This window comes from Heterodontus francisci, unplaced genomic scaffold (genome assembly GCF_036365525.1).
Source record: "Heterodontus francisci isolate sHetFra1 unplaced genomic scaffold, sHetFra1.hap1 HAP1_SCAFFOLD_140, whole genome shotgun sequence".
Taxonomy (NCBI): domain Eukaryota; kingdom Metazoa; phylum Chordata; class Chondrichthyes; order Heterodontiformes; family Heterodontidae; genus Heterodontus; species Heterodontus francisci.
In genome coordinates this window covers 4,881,596-4,895,153 of record NW_027141745.1, presented here as the reverse complement: position 1 = coordinate 4,895,153, position 13,558 = coordinate 4,881,596, and positions in this window count along the sequence as shown.

Genomic DNA, 13,558 nt, shown 5'->3' with positions numbered 1-13,558 from the left:
GTTATACCTGCAATCCTGTGAGAATGTACATAAGACACGATGGGATGAAGTCAAAGTGGGCACTGTCGAATTTGCGAACTTGATCTTTGTGGGAACACAAGGGTGAAGTAAGTTAAAAATATTAAATGGTCAATTCACTTGTACAAGTAAACACGCAACAGAATTGGGTCTAGAATGTCCTATGTGCTGCATTCCTACTCCTACATCTACTCTGTTCAGATCTCTCATGATTTTAAACACCTCTATCAAATCTAATCTCAGTTTCTCTTCTCTGTGGAGAACAACCCCAGCTTCTCCAATCTATCCACGTAACTGAAGTCCCTCATCCCTGGAACCTTGCTCGTGAATCTTTTCTGCACCCTCTCTAATGCCCCCACATCCTTCCTAAAGTACGGTGTCCAGAATTGGACACAATACTGGATGAGGATGAACCAGTGTCTTTTTTAAGCTTCATCATAACCTCCTTGCTTTTATACTCTAAGCCTCTATTTACAAAGCCGTCTTCAAAGATTCTTCAAATATTTAAAGGCACAGCTCACGAAAAAATAACTGACCCTGCACAACAACTAAATTTTCTGGGAACATTGGAGCCAGCTGTGGCTCCGTGGGTAATAATACTGCCTCTGAGTGATACGTTTGTTGGTACAGGTCAGAACACAAAATCTAGTCTGATGCCACCCAACAGAAATTCAGAACTGACCAGCGAGACTCAGAAAAGGAAACTTGTGATAAATTTGTGAGCCCCACTTTTTGGAATGTTTTAGTGTTTGAGTAAATTTTTCATATTTACCGATGATACCAAACTTGGAGGAGATGCAAAGCGTGAGGATGACACCAATCGACTGCAACAGGACATTGATAGTTGAGCAGAATGGGCAGACAAGTGGCAGATGGAATTTAATACATGGAAATGTGAGGTGATGTATTTTGGCCGAAGTGATAAGAAGAGGCAATATAGACTTAATGGCACAATCCTAGAGAGTGTGCAGGGACAGAGGGACCTGGGGTTACATGTACATACATCTTTGAAGGTGGTAGGACATATTGAGAGAGTAGTCAGTGAAGCCTATGGGATCCTGGGCTTCATAGATCGAGGTGTTGAGTACAAAAGCATGGAGGTTATGCTGAACCTTTCCAAAGCTCTGGTTAGGCCACAACTAGAATAGTGCATCCAGTTCTGGTCACCACACATTAGGAAGGATGTGAGGGTCCTTCAGGGGGATCAGAGGAGGGAAGCTTATGTCAGATACAGATAGCTCAATACCACAGAAAGCCGAGAGGAGTGAAGAAAGTGATGGGGTGAAATTAAAAGGCAAATTAGGAAAGCAAAGAGATAGTCAGAAAATAATATAACCAAGTAAAATCAAGGAAAGCACTGAGATGTTTAATAAATACATGAAGAACAAGAGGATAACTAAGGATAGAGTATTCGGGATCAAAAAGGGAATTGGTGTATGGAGGTGGGATTTGTGGGCATGGCTCCCCTTAAAATCTCAACAACTTTGATCAAATCACCTTGATCCTCCTAAATTGTAGGGAATACCTCCCTAGTTTGTATAATATCACCTCGTAATTTAACCCTTGGAGTACAGTTATCATTCTGGTAAATCTACATTGCACTCAAATGGACATGGACGCCCTCGCCCGCAAGTCTCTTTGGACCTCCAGTGTTTCTAGTTTTTCACCATTTATAAAATACTCTGTTCTCGTCTTTTTTACTGACATTGAAATCTATCTACCACAGTATTGCCCATTTATTAAGATATTAATATCTTTAGTTTCGTTTAGTTATACCGCACTGAAACAGGCCCTTCGGCCCACCGAGTCTGTGCCGACCATCAACCACCCATTTATACTAATCCTGCACTAATTCCATATTCCTACCACATCCCCACCTGTTCTTATATTTCCCTACCACCTACCTAGACTTGTGCCAATTGATAATGGCCAATTTACCTGTCAACCTGCAAGTCTTTGGCATGTGGGCAGAAACCGGAGCACCCGGAGGAAACCCACGCAGACACAGGCAGAACTTGCAGAACAGGCAGTACCCAGAATTGAACCCGGGTTGCTGGAGCTCTGAGGCTGCGGTGCTAACCACTGCGCCACTGTGCCGTAATTTGATGCCTCCAGCTACACTGCTAACAATGCTGCCTATTTTGTGTCATTGGTAAACATGGGTATGTGGCATTCGACCCCATCATCTTAAATCGTTAATAAATACAGCAAAACTGAGACACACACGGACTTTGCACCAGTAGACAGGAGTCAATCATTCCATCCTAGAGGTTTTTCAATTACAGATTTATGTGTTTTTTATTTGGATAAAAACAGAATTCAAATTCACAACAGCCCAGTGTGGGATTTGAACTGCTTTTTCAATCATCAGCTCAGGCCTTCAAATTAAAACCCATAAAAATAGATTCATTTTCCTCCTGCTTTTGTCTGACCGTCTCAGGTTTTGTATATTGTTCCCTTTTCCTCTTCTTCCATGTGTCTGAAGTCTTTGAAGTTTGTCAGACATTGGTAAACTACTTCATGTGGTGTTCTGTAAATACCTTCAATTCTGTGCATCTGCAAGGGACACAATTCAAATTCTCACCTTATTGCAATAACCAAAACCTGCAGGTCCATTCAAACACCCCTATTTCCTGTCTCTGCAAAGATAGCTCACACTTCCACAATGTCGGAATGTCTGAATGGAAACAGCTTTTGACACATTTCCCAACATGTCTGCTGACACTTTTCAGGGTGAAGCTAAATTCAACTTACAGATTGCAAGCCCCAAATTGAATCTTGAAGAGAGAAGAAGTGACACAAATGAAATCCCAGGTCTCTCTGTCCCTGCACCCAATTTAACATTGTACCATTTAGTTGATATCGCTTCTCCTCAGCCTTCCTTCCAAAATGCATCATTTTACATTAATCAGCATTAAAGTTCACCTGCCATGTTTCTGACCATTTCCCCAGGCTATGTCTATCCTCCTGAAGTCTACTACTTTCCCTTCCCTGTTTATAACATTGCCCATGGCACAATGTTGAAGTTATGTCCTGTAAACCCTATTCCCAGTCATTCAAATATCAAAAAGATCAGTAGTCCGAATCCAAACCCCTGGGGAATATCCCTATACCACAATGTACACTGTATACAGTGAGTACAAAAGCAGGGAGGTTATGCTGAACATTTATCAAGCTCTAATTAGGCCCCAACTGGAGAATTGTGTTCAGTTCTGGTCACCACACTTTTAGAAGGAGGTGAGGGTCCTTGAGAGGGTGCAGAGGAGATTTACCAGAATGGTTTCAGAGATGGGGGGATTTTATCGACAAAGTTAGGTCTCCTTGGAACAAAGGAGATAGAGGGGAGATTGAATAGAAGTGTATAAGATTATGTCAGGCATAGATACCGCCCTCCAGTCTGAAGAAACCGTTCACCAGTTCTCTCTGTGTCCTGTCCCTTAGCCAATGTTGTATCCACTCTGTCCCTGTCCCGTTCATTCCATCAACATACCTTTCGTGAACTAGTCAATTATGAGGCACCATTAAGACGTCCCCATGAGGAAATTGGTCCCAGAGCACAGAAAAAAACACAGACAGGCAATGAGCATCTGCAACAAGAGAGAATCCAACCACCTCCCCTTGGCATTCAAAGCATTATCCCATCGTTGAATCCTCCAGCATCAACATCCTGGGGAGACAGTGACCAGGAACTGAATTGAAGAAATCACATCTGTACTGTGGCGACAAGTGACTCACCCCGACTCCCCAAAGCCTTTCCACCACCTCCAAGACACAAGTCAGGTGTGTGATGGTATCTCTCCACTTGCCTAGATGAGTGCAGGACCGACAATACTCCAGAAGCTCGACACCATCCAGCACAAAGCAGTCCACTTGATAGGCACCCCATCCACAACTTTAAACTTTGATTAGATCACCCCTTAACCTTCTAAATTCCAGCGATACAGAGTAAAGCTCCATCTACACTGTCCCATCAAATGCTGCCAAGCTATTAGTTAGCTATTGAGTAAATCTCTGTCCTCTCCATTCTATCAAACACTCCCAGGGCAGGTGCAGTGTGGGGATATTTACAGAGTAAAGCTGACTCGATATGTGCCTCTCTTTCCCTTCCTCCATCCAGATGGAGAGAGTAACAGTGAGAGAGACAGGGATAGATATGGAGAGAGTAAAACAGAGAGAGGGAGGGATAGCAATGGGGAGAGAGCACCAGTGAGAAAGTGGAAGAAATTGGGATGGAGAGTGTCGGTCAGTGTTACTGCAAAGCTGTGTTCAGCAGACTGGAAGATTTGACACAGCGAATATTGGGATTGAGAGGGGACAGAGGGAGATAGAGATAGAGAGAGAAGAGGAGAGATATAAATATGGAGAGATAGCAGAGTGAGTGAGTGAGTAAGGGAGAGGGGAAGACGGATATGGAGAGAGATTACCAGTAAGAGTAGCTTTCCACTTCTCTCTCCATGTATATCTCTCCCTTTCTCACTGTTACACTCTCTCCATCTTTATTTCTTCCTCTCTCCTGATCGTTCACACTCTATGCCGATTTCTTGTACCTCCGTGTGCACAGGATTACATCAAACCGTGATTATATTTGACATTTGCCCTTTCGATCTCTCCTAACAACGTGACTGTCTCCAACATTCTCTCTGCGTCTGTGAACAGCGGGACCTTGGAGTGAATGTTCACTGATTCCTTAGGGTAACAGACAGCGAGAGACTGGGATTCAGAGAATAACAGAGTGGCAGAGATTGGGATTCAGAGGGTAACAGAGAGGGAGAGATTGGGTATCAGAGGATAATAGAGTGGCAGAGATTGGGATTCAGAGGGTAACAGGGAAGGAGAGACTGGGATTCAGAGGGGAACAGAGGTTAACAGAGAGGGAGTGATTAGGATTCAGATGGTAACAGGGAGGGAGAGACTGGGAATCAAAGAGTAACATAGAGGGAGAGACTGGGATTCAAAGAGTAACAGAGAGGGAGAGACTGGGATTCAAAGAGTAACAGAGAGGGAGAAACCGGGATTCAGATGGAACAGAGAGGGAGAGACAGAGAGAGAGAAGGATAGAGGAAGAGGCAGTGATCGATGCAGAGACAGAGATAATGCCAGACAGATGGGGAGACACAGAGAGAGAGAGACAGAGAGAGCATCAGAGACAGAGATAGAAGGAGAGAGAAGGAGTGACGGGGGGTGGAAGACAGATGAAGAGACAGAGAGAGAGAAAGAGACAGAGAGAGGAGAGAGAGGGAGTGACAGGGAGGGAAGGACAGATGGAGGGATAGCGAGAGAGACAGAGAGAGAAGGAGAGAGATGGAGTGACAGGGAGGGAAGGACAGATGGAGGGATAGAGGGAGAGAGACAGAGATAGGAGAGAGAAGGAGTGACAGAGAGGGAAAGACAGATGGAGGGACAGATAGAGACAGAGAGAGAGGCGGAGACAGAGAGAGGGGGAGAGAGAGGGACAGAGAGGGAGGGATAATGAAGGAAGGAAAAATGGTTGAAACCATTGCTATCCTGGGAGCGTGGGAGGAAGGGAGAGATGAAAAGAGAAAGGGGGAAGAGAAAGGGAGAAAAGGTGTCAGAGGCACAGACAGAGTTATGGACAGAGGCAGAGAGAGAGAGGGAAAGAGGGAGATAAAGAGACAGAGAGACAGGAGAGGGAGACAGAAGGAGAGAGAGGGAGTGACAGGGAGGGAAAGACAGATGGAAGGACAGAGAGAGAGAAGGAGCGAGAGGGAGAGACAGAGAGATGGACAGAGGGTTGACTGAGAGGGAAAGACAGATGGAGGGACAGAGAGAGAAGGAGAGAGATGGAGTGTTAGGGAGGAAAAGACAGATGGAGGCACAGATCGAGTGACAGAGAGGAAGAGGCAGAAATAGAGAGGGAGACAGAGATATAGAGAGGAAGATACAGAGACAGTGAGAAAGAGAGAAAGAGAGCGAGAGATAGAGACATAGAAAGAGAGAGAGAGGTAGAGACACAGACAGAGAGAGAGAGATAGAGACACAGAGAGAGAGGCAGCTGCAGTGAGAAAGAGAGAGAGAGACAGAGACAGTGATAGCGAAAGACAACGAGAGGGAGAGATGGGGAGAGAAAGTTGTACGGGGAAGAGAGAGCGGGAGAGAGAGGGGGAGAGAGAGATAGAGGGGATAGTGGGAGAGAGAGTGCCAGAGAGAGATAGAGGGGGGAGTGAGAGATAGAGCGGGAATGAGAGATAGAGGGGGGAGTGAGAGATAGAGGGGTGAGTGAGAGATAGAGAGGGGAGTGAGAGATGGAGGGGGAGTGAGAGGGAGATAGTGGGGGAGAGGGAGATAGAGGCGAGAGGGAGTGACAGAGAGTGAAAGACAGATATAGGGACAGAGAGAGAGACAGAGATAGAAGGAGAGAGAGAGGGAGTGAGAAAGAGGGAAATACAGATGGAGGGACACAGACAGATGGAAGGAGAGAATGGGACAGATAGGAAGGGATACAGAAAGAGGGAGAGAAAGAGACCGACTGAGGGAGAGACAGTGGTACAGAGAACGAGAGAGGGAGGCACAGAGGGACAGAGACGGGGATTGGGAGAGACAGGGATTGGGAGATTGGGTGAGACTGAGAGAGAGAGAGGCAAAAGTAGAGGAAGAGCCAGTGATAGATGGAGAGACAGAGATAATGACAGAGACAGAGATGGAAGGAGAGAGAGGGAGTGACAGAGAGGGAAAGACAGATGGAGGGACAGAGACAGAGGGAGAGACAGAGATAGAATGAGAGAGAGGGAATGCCGGGGAAGGAAGACAGATGGAGAGACAGAGAGAGAGGCAGAGAGAGAAGGAGGGAAAGGGAGAGACAGAGAGGGAAAGACAGATGGGGAGACAGCGAGAGAGAGGCAGAGATGGAAGGAGAGAGAGGGAGTGATAGGGAGGGAAAGACAGATGGAGGGACAGAGAGACAGAGACAGAGATAGCGGCAGAGACAGAGATACAGGAGAGAGAAGGCGTGGCGGGGGGGGAGGTTGAAGACAGATGGAGTGACAGAGAGAGAGAGAGAAAGAGAGAGGAGAGAGAGGGAGTGACAGGGAGGGAGGGACAGATGGAGGGATAGAGAGAGAGAGACAGAGAGAGACGAAGTGACAGGGAGGGAAGGACAGATGGAGGGATAGAGAGAGAGAGACAGAGATAGAAGGAGAGAGATGGAGTGACAGAGAGTGAAAGACAGATGGAGGGACATATAGAGGCAGAGAGAGAGGCAGAGACAGAGAGATGGAAAGTGAGACGGACAGAGAGGGAGGGTTAAAGAAGGAAGGAAAAATGGTTTAAACCATTGCTGTCCTGGGAGCGAGGGAGGAAGGGAGAGATGAAAAGAGAGAGGGGGAAGAGAAAGGGAGAAATGGTGGCAGAGACACAGACAGAGTTATGGACAGAGGCAGAGAGAGAGAGGGAGATAAAGAGACAGAGGGACAGGAGATGGAGACAGAAGGAGAGAGAGGGAGTGACAGGGAGGGAAAGACAGATGGAAGGACAGAGAGAGAGAAGGAGAGAGAGGGAGAGACAGAGAGAAGGACAGAGGGAGTGACAGAGAGGGAAGGACAGATGGAGGGACAGAGAGAGAATGAGAGAGGATGAGTGTTAGGGTGGGAAAGACAGATGGAGGGACAGATAGAGAGACAGATAGGAAGAGGCAGAAATAGAGAGGGAGACAGATAAATAGAGAGGAAGATACAGAGACAGTGATCGAGAGAGAGTAACAGAGAGAGAGAGATAGAGACACAGACAGAGAGAGAGAGATAGAGACACAGAGAAAAACAGAGAGAGAGGCAGCGGCAGTGAGAAGAGAGAGACAGAGACAGTGATAGCGAAAGACAACAAGAGGGTGAGATGGGGGGAGAGAAAGTTGTACGGGGAACAGAGAGCGGGAGAGAGAGGGGGAGAGAGAGATAGAGGGGGGAGGGAGAGAGTTAGAGGGGGAGGAGAAGGAGATATCGGGGAGAGGGAGATAGAGGGTGAGAGGGAGATAGAGGGGGGAGGTGGTGATAGAGGGGGGAGGGGGAGATAGAGGGGGAGCTGGAGATATAGGGGGAGAGGGAGATAGAGAGGGGGAGGGGGAGAGATAGAGATAGAGGGGGAGAGGGGTATAGAGTGGGAGAGGGTGATAGAGGGGGAGAGGGAAGTAGAGGGGGTGGGGGAGATAGAGGGGGAGAGGCAGATGGAGCGTGAGTTGGAGATAGAGAGGGTGATGGAGATAGAGAGGGTGATGGGAGGGTGATGGAGATAGAGCGGGTGATGGAGATAGAGAGGGTGATGGAGATAGAGAGATAGAGGGTGAGAGGGAGATGGAGGGTGAGAGGGAGATAGAGCTGGAGATGGAGATAGAGAGGGAGATGGAGATCGAGGGGGAGATGGAGATCGTGGGAGAGTTAGAGATCGAGGGAGAGTTGGAGATCGAGGGGGAGTTTGAGATCGAGGGGGAGTTGGAGATCGAGGGGAGTTGGTGATCGAGGGGGAGAGGGAGATCAAGGGCGAGAGGGAGACAGAGAGAGAGAGGGAGACACGAGGGAGGGGGATACAGGGGGGGAGAGGGATACAAGGGGGAGAGGGATACAGGGGGAGAGAGGGATACAGTGGGGGAGAGGGGGACGCGGGGGAGAGGGAGGCAGGGGGAGAGGGAGACAGGGGGGAGAGAGGGAGCCGGGGGGAGAGAGGGAGACGGGGGGAGAGAGGGAGACGGGGGAGAGAGGGAGACGGGGGGGAGAGAGGGAGACGGGGGAGGAGAGAGGGAGACGGGGGGCAGAGAGGGAGATAGAGGGGGGAGAGGGAGATACTGTGGGGAGAGGGAGATTGAGGGGGGAGACAGAGATAGAATGGGAGAGAGAGAGAAGGGGAAGAGGGTGGTGAACCTGTGGAATTCTCTACCGCAGAAGGCAGTGGAGGCCATGTCATTAAATATATTCGTGGAGGAGAGAGATATATTTCTTAATGTCAAAGGGATCAAGGGGTATGGGGAGAAATTGGGAACAGGGTACTGAATTAGACCATCGGTCATAATCCTTATTGAATGGCAGAGCAGACCCGAGGGGCTGAATGGCCTGCTCCTGCTCCTATTTTCGATTTTTCTATGAGAGAAGCGGACTGAGAGAGGGAGAGGTAGAGCGAGAAGGAGAAACAGGGAGAGAAGGAGAGATAGAGATGCAGAGAGGTGACCCTGAGATTCTCTCTCTCTCACACACAAACATGCAGACACACACAGACACACACATAAAGGGACACACAGCCACACACACACACACACACACACACACACACACACACACACACACACACACACATACACACACACACACAGACAGATTTTGCAATCCACACTGATGACAGTAAAAATGGCCAACAGAACTTTGGTAACAATCCCCAGTGTCTGCCCAGATCTGAGAGACAGAGAGAGACAGAGAGAGAGATAGGGCAGTGACGGAGAGAGACCTTGGAAGGAGGAGGAGAAAACAGCTTGTCGGAGAAACTTCACATTTATTTGCGTTCTCCAGATTTTATTGAAAGTTGAAGGGGACTGGAGAATGGAAAAACTGTCAGCACACAACAACAACACTGAGAGACGATAGAAGTGAGGGAAGGGGAGGCACACTTTAAAATCCACACTGATGTCAGTAAAAATCCCCAAACACAAGCTCAGTAACAATGTTTGATATTTTCAAACTGCAGGGAAAGAATTAAAGGTTTGAAGTTAACTACGAGATGGCTGAAAGCATTGCTGTGTTGGGATGAACATATCAATGGACTGGAAGAGTCCGGATGGTCCTGACCTGGGATTAACATATCAATGGACAGACCCCCTCTCCCGCCCCTGAGGCAGGAGATTGAGAGACAGCCCAACATGTCAGAGGCTCTAGGTGGAGTTTGCAAACAGCTCACTCAGAATATAAACTGGGTTTGAAGATCTCAGTTCCAATCACAAAACCAACCTTTCACTCTCTATCCAGAGAGAGTGGACACATTCCCCAGTCAGATTCAGTGTGTGTGTCTGTGTATCTGTTTGTGTGCTCTCTCTGTCTCAATCTGGTTTATAACTGTGATTTGATTGCATTTGAATATTGCTGATTGTCTGTGTAACTGAGAGAGGAAACTCTGGGCTCTTGCTATCCTATTTTGTTGAAATATGTCCTCGTTTTGTATTTTAATCCATTTTTTTTCTCCTTCTTTCCCCTGAGGAATTTTCATTCTGAAAACTGCACCGTGAAGTTGAAAAGAGGGAAAGTTTGGGACGAGGAATCCTTGGACAGATTGAGGCCTTTTCCACAGGCTGCACCCAAAGGGCCCACGTGAGTTGTGTCCATATATTCGTCCGAGGTTCAATTTCCTCTCTGGGGCCCACTTCGCAAGACTCATTCTCACTCTCTATCTGTCTCTCTGAATGAGAGTAACAGGAGGGAGAGAGACGCAGGAGAGTGAGGGAAACATAGAGAGAATCAGCGGGGGAGTGGAGGGGTAGACGGCTGGTAGCCGGCTGTTTGTGTGATCTTGCTGTGCACCAATGGCCTGCAGTTTTTCCAACATTGTAACAGTGACGACCACTTTAAAAATTAACTCATTGAAGGTCAAAAGCTTGGAATTAAGTCACAAATCTGATAGTTTCTTAAGGCTTGTTATAATTCTAGAGTAATCCGTGTGCTTTGGGCAATGTCCGGAATCTTTACTGTTGAATAAGATGTACGGAGTTATATTCTTTAAAAATGCCTTTTAATCAATTTTCTCTCTTTCCCTCTTGCCTTCAGGAATTTTCATTCTGAAAACTGCATCGTGAAGATGAAAAGAGGGAAAGTTTGGACGAGGAATCTTTGGACTGGAGCATCCTCCCGAGGGGACGGACTGAGGCCTTGTCCACAGGCTGCACCCAAAGGGCCCACGTGGGATGTGTCTGTTTATTAGCCCGAGGTTTAATATCCTCTCTGGGGCCCTGGGTTATCTAATTCCTGTCGGATTGGGGCTCCTGGAGTTTTAAACATGTTGAAAGCCTGGGGTTAAAGGAGCAGCCCCAGGATGGAGTCCCATTTGCACTTGCTCCATCCAGCCCTGTCTGTGAGGTTTGCTGATGTTTTGGGCAATGCTTCGTGAACTTAGTGAAATAAGATGCATGGTGCCCATTTTAATTCATTTTACTGTAGTTATGAGGTTAGCTTTCCCTCTGTCTCCACATTCTTTCCCTGTGTCTCTATCTCCCCCCATGCTTTCTCTTTTCTGTCTCAGTTACACACTCTCCATCACCACTTAAACCTTTAATAAATAAAAATAAACATACCACACACAGCAATGTAATTTGTCGTTATTTGAAATGGTGAGACGGAATCAGCAGCTTGTTCGCAGTTTAAAGAGGGAGTTTCACCCTTTCTAGGGACTGAAATCTGGCTATTATCACATTGCTGCTTGTGGGATCTTGCTGTGCATCTAGTGGCCTGCAGCATTTCCTGCATGACAACAATGAGGACACTTCCCTCCCTGTCACACCATTTTAGAAGTGAATTCATTTTGTGTAAAGCTCCCCTGAAGGCCTGGAATTAAAGTCCTGAGCTTGGAGCCGGTATAATTCCAGAGTGTTGCTGGTATTTAGGGCAGTGACGTGAATTTGAGGGTGAAATAAATTGTGGGATCTTGCTGTGCACTTATGGCATGCAGTGTTTCCAACATTGCAATAGTGACGAGCACTTAAACAGTTCACTGAGTGTCAAAAGTTCCCGATTCAAACAATTCAGTTTACTGAAGTTCTGAGTTTCGAATTCTCTCTGTCTTTCTCCAGAATTATTTCCCTCTGTCCCTCTATTTAAACCTTTAATAGTTAAAAACACATACAGCTGTGTGATTTGTTGTTGGTTTAAATGGTGAGACAGAAATATTTCACAGCTATTTTCAGTCAAGATTACATATGAGATAGAGGGACAAAAACAGATATGGACGGAGAGAGAGAGACAGGGTAGAGAGATACAGAGACAGAGGAGAGAAATACACAGACAGGGAGAGAGATACAGAGACAGGAGAGAGAAATACAGGGACGGGGAGAGAGATACAGAGACAGGGGGGAGAGATACAGAGACAGGGGAGAGAGATACAGAGACAGGGAGAGAGATATAGAGACAGGGGAGAGAAATACAGAGACAGGGGAGAGAGATACAGAGACAGACACAGAAAGGTGGAGGTTGCTGTCTGAACACTTTTTTCATTTGGTTTATTAACTGTGATTTGTCTGTTTTAGGGTGTTGCTGAGAGAGTGTCTGTGTCACTGAGGGCAATTCCTGGGCTCTTGCTGTGCTATTTTGCTTCACAATGCATTTTAATCAATTGTGGGATCCTGCTGTGCATCTATTCCCTGCATCAACTCCTACATGACAACACTGAGGCAGAAACAGATGGAGAGTAAAAGAGGGAGAGTGAGAGTCAGCTGGAGGAGGCAGGTTAAATGCAGAGAGAGAGACAGGTGAGTGAGGGAGGGAAGTCAGAGAAAGATGGACAGAGACAGAGAGAGAGAAGGAGTGAGAAATCTGCACTCAAAACCTCGGTAACCTGAATATTGAAGTGTCACCATTGCTGGGATCTTGCTGTGCACTAAAAGCAGATTATCTGCAAATCAGATTTCTGCCTGTGGGATGTTGCTGTGTACACACTGCCTGCAGGTTTCCTGCATTGCAACAGTGGACCACTTTCAAAATTAATTCATTGAGTGTCAACTGCTACTGAGGGCCAATAATTACAAGAGCTGAACGTGAAGCTGCATAAAGGTTGGTTTCAATTTAAAGATGGAGTTTAGCATTTTCTGAGGTCTGTGATGGGATATTTGGCGATGATCACATTGTGGGATACTGCTGTGCATACATTCCCTGCATCAATTTCTACATCACAACACTGAGGCAGAAACAGGTGGAGAGAAAAAGAGGGAGAGTGCGAAACAGCTGGAGATGGCAGGTTAAACAAAGAGAGAGAGAGAGAGAGAGACAGGCGGAGTGTGGGTGAGGGAGGGAAGGCAGAGAAAGATGGAGAAAGACAGACAGAGAGAGAAATCCACACTCACACCTTGGTTGAAGTGTCACCATTGCTGGGATCTTGCTGTGCACAGCTTGCAGGCTGTTATCACACTGCTGCTTGTGGGATCTTGCTGTGTACCAATGTCCTGCAGCATTTCCAACATTGCAACAGTGACGAGCACTTTAAAAAGTAATTCATTGAGTGTCAAATACTTCTGTGAATCAGCAATGAAATGGGTGAAATGTGAAGGTTTGTCAAGGCTTGTTCTCATTCCCGAATAATACTGGTGTTTTAGGCTGTGGGCTGAATTTGACAGTGAAACGAAACACCTGGGGACCATTTGAATTCAGTTTTTCAGGGATGGGAATGTGGATTTCTCTCTCTATCCTTCTATAGGAGAGGGGATGGGGGTCACCAGTGTTTGTGTGTTTTTACAATGAGGCAGAAACAAATGTCGAGAGACACAGAGAGAAATAGAGAGAGAGAGAGAGAGAGAGAGAGAGAGAGAGAGAGAGAGAGAGAGAGCAGGAAATGACAGGGTTAACACATCCAC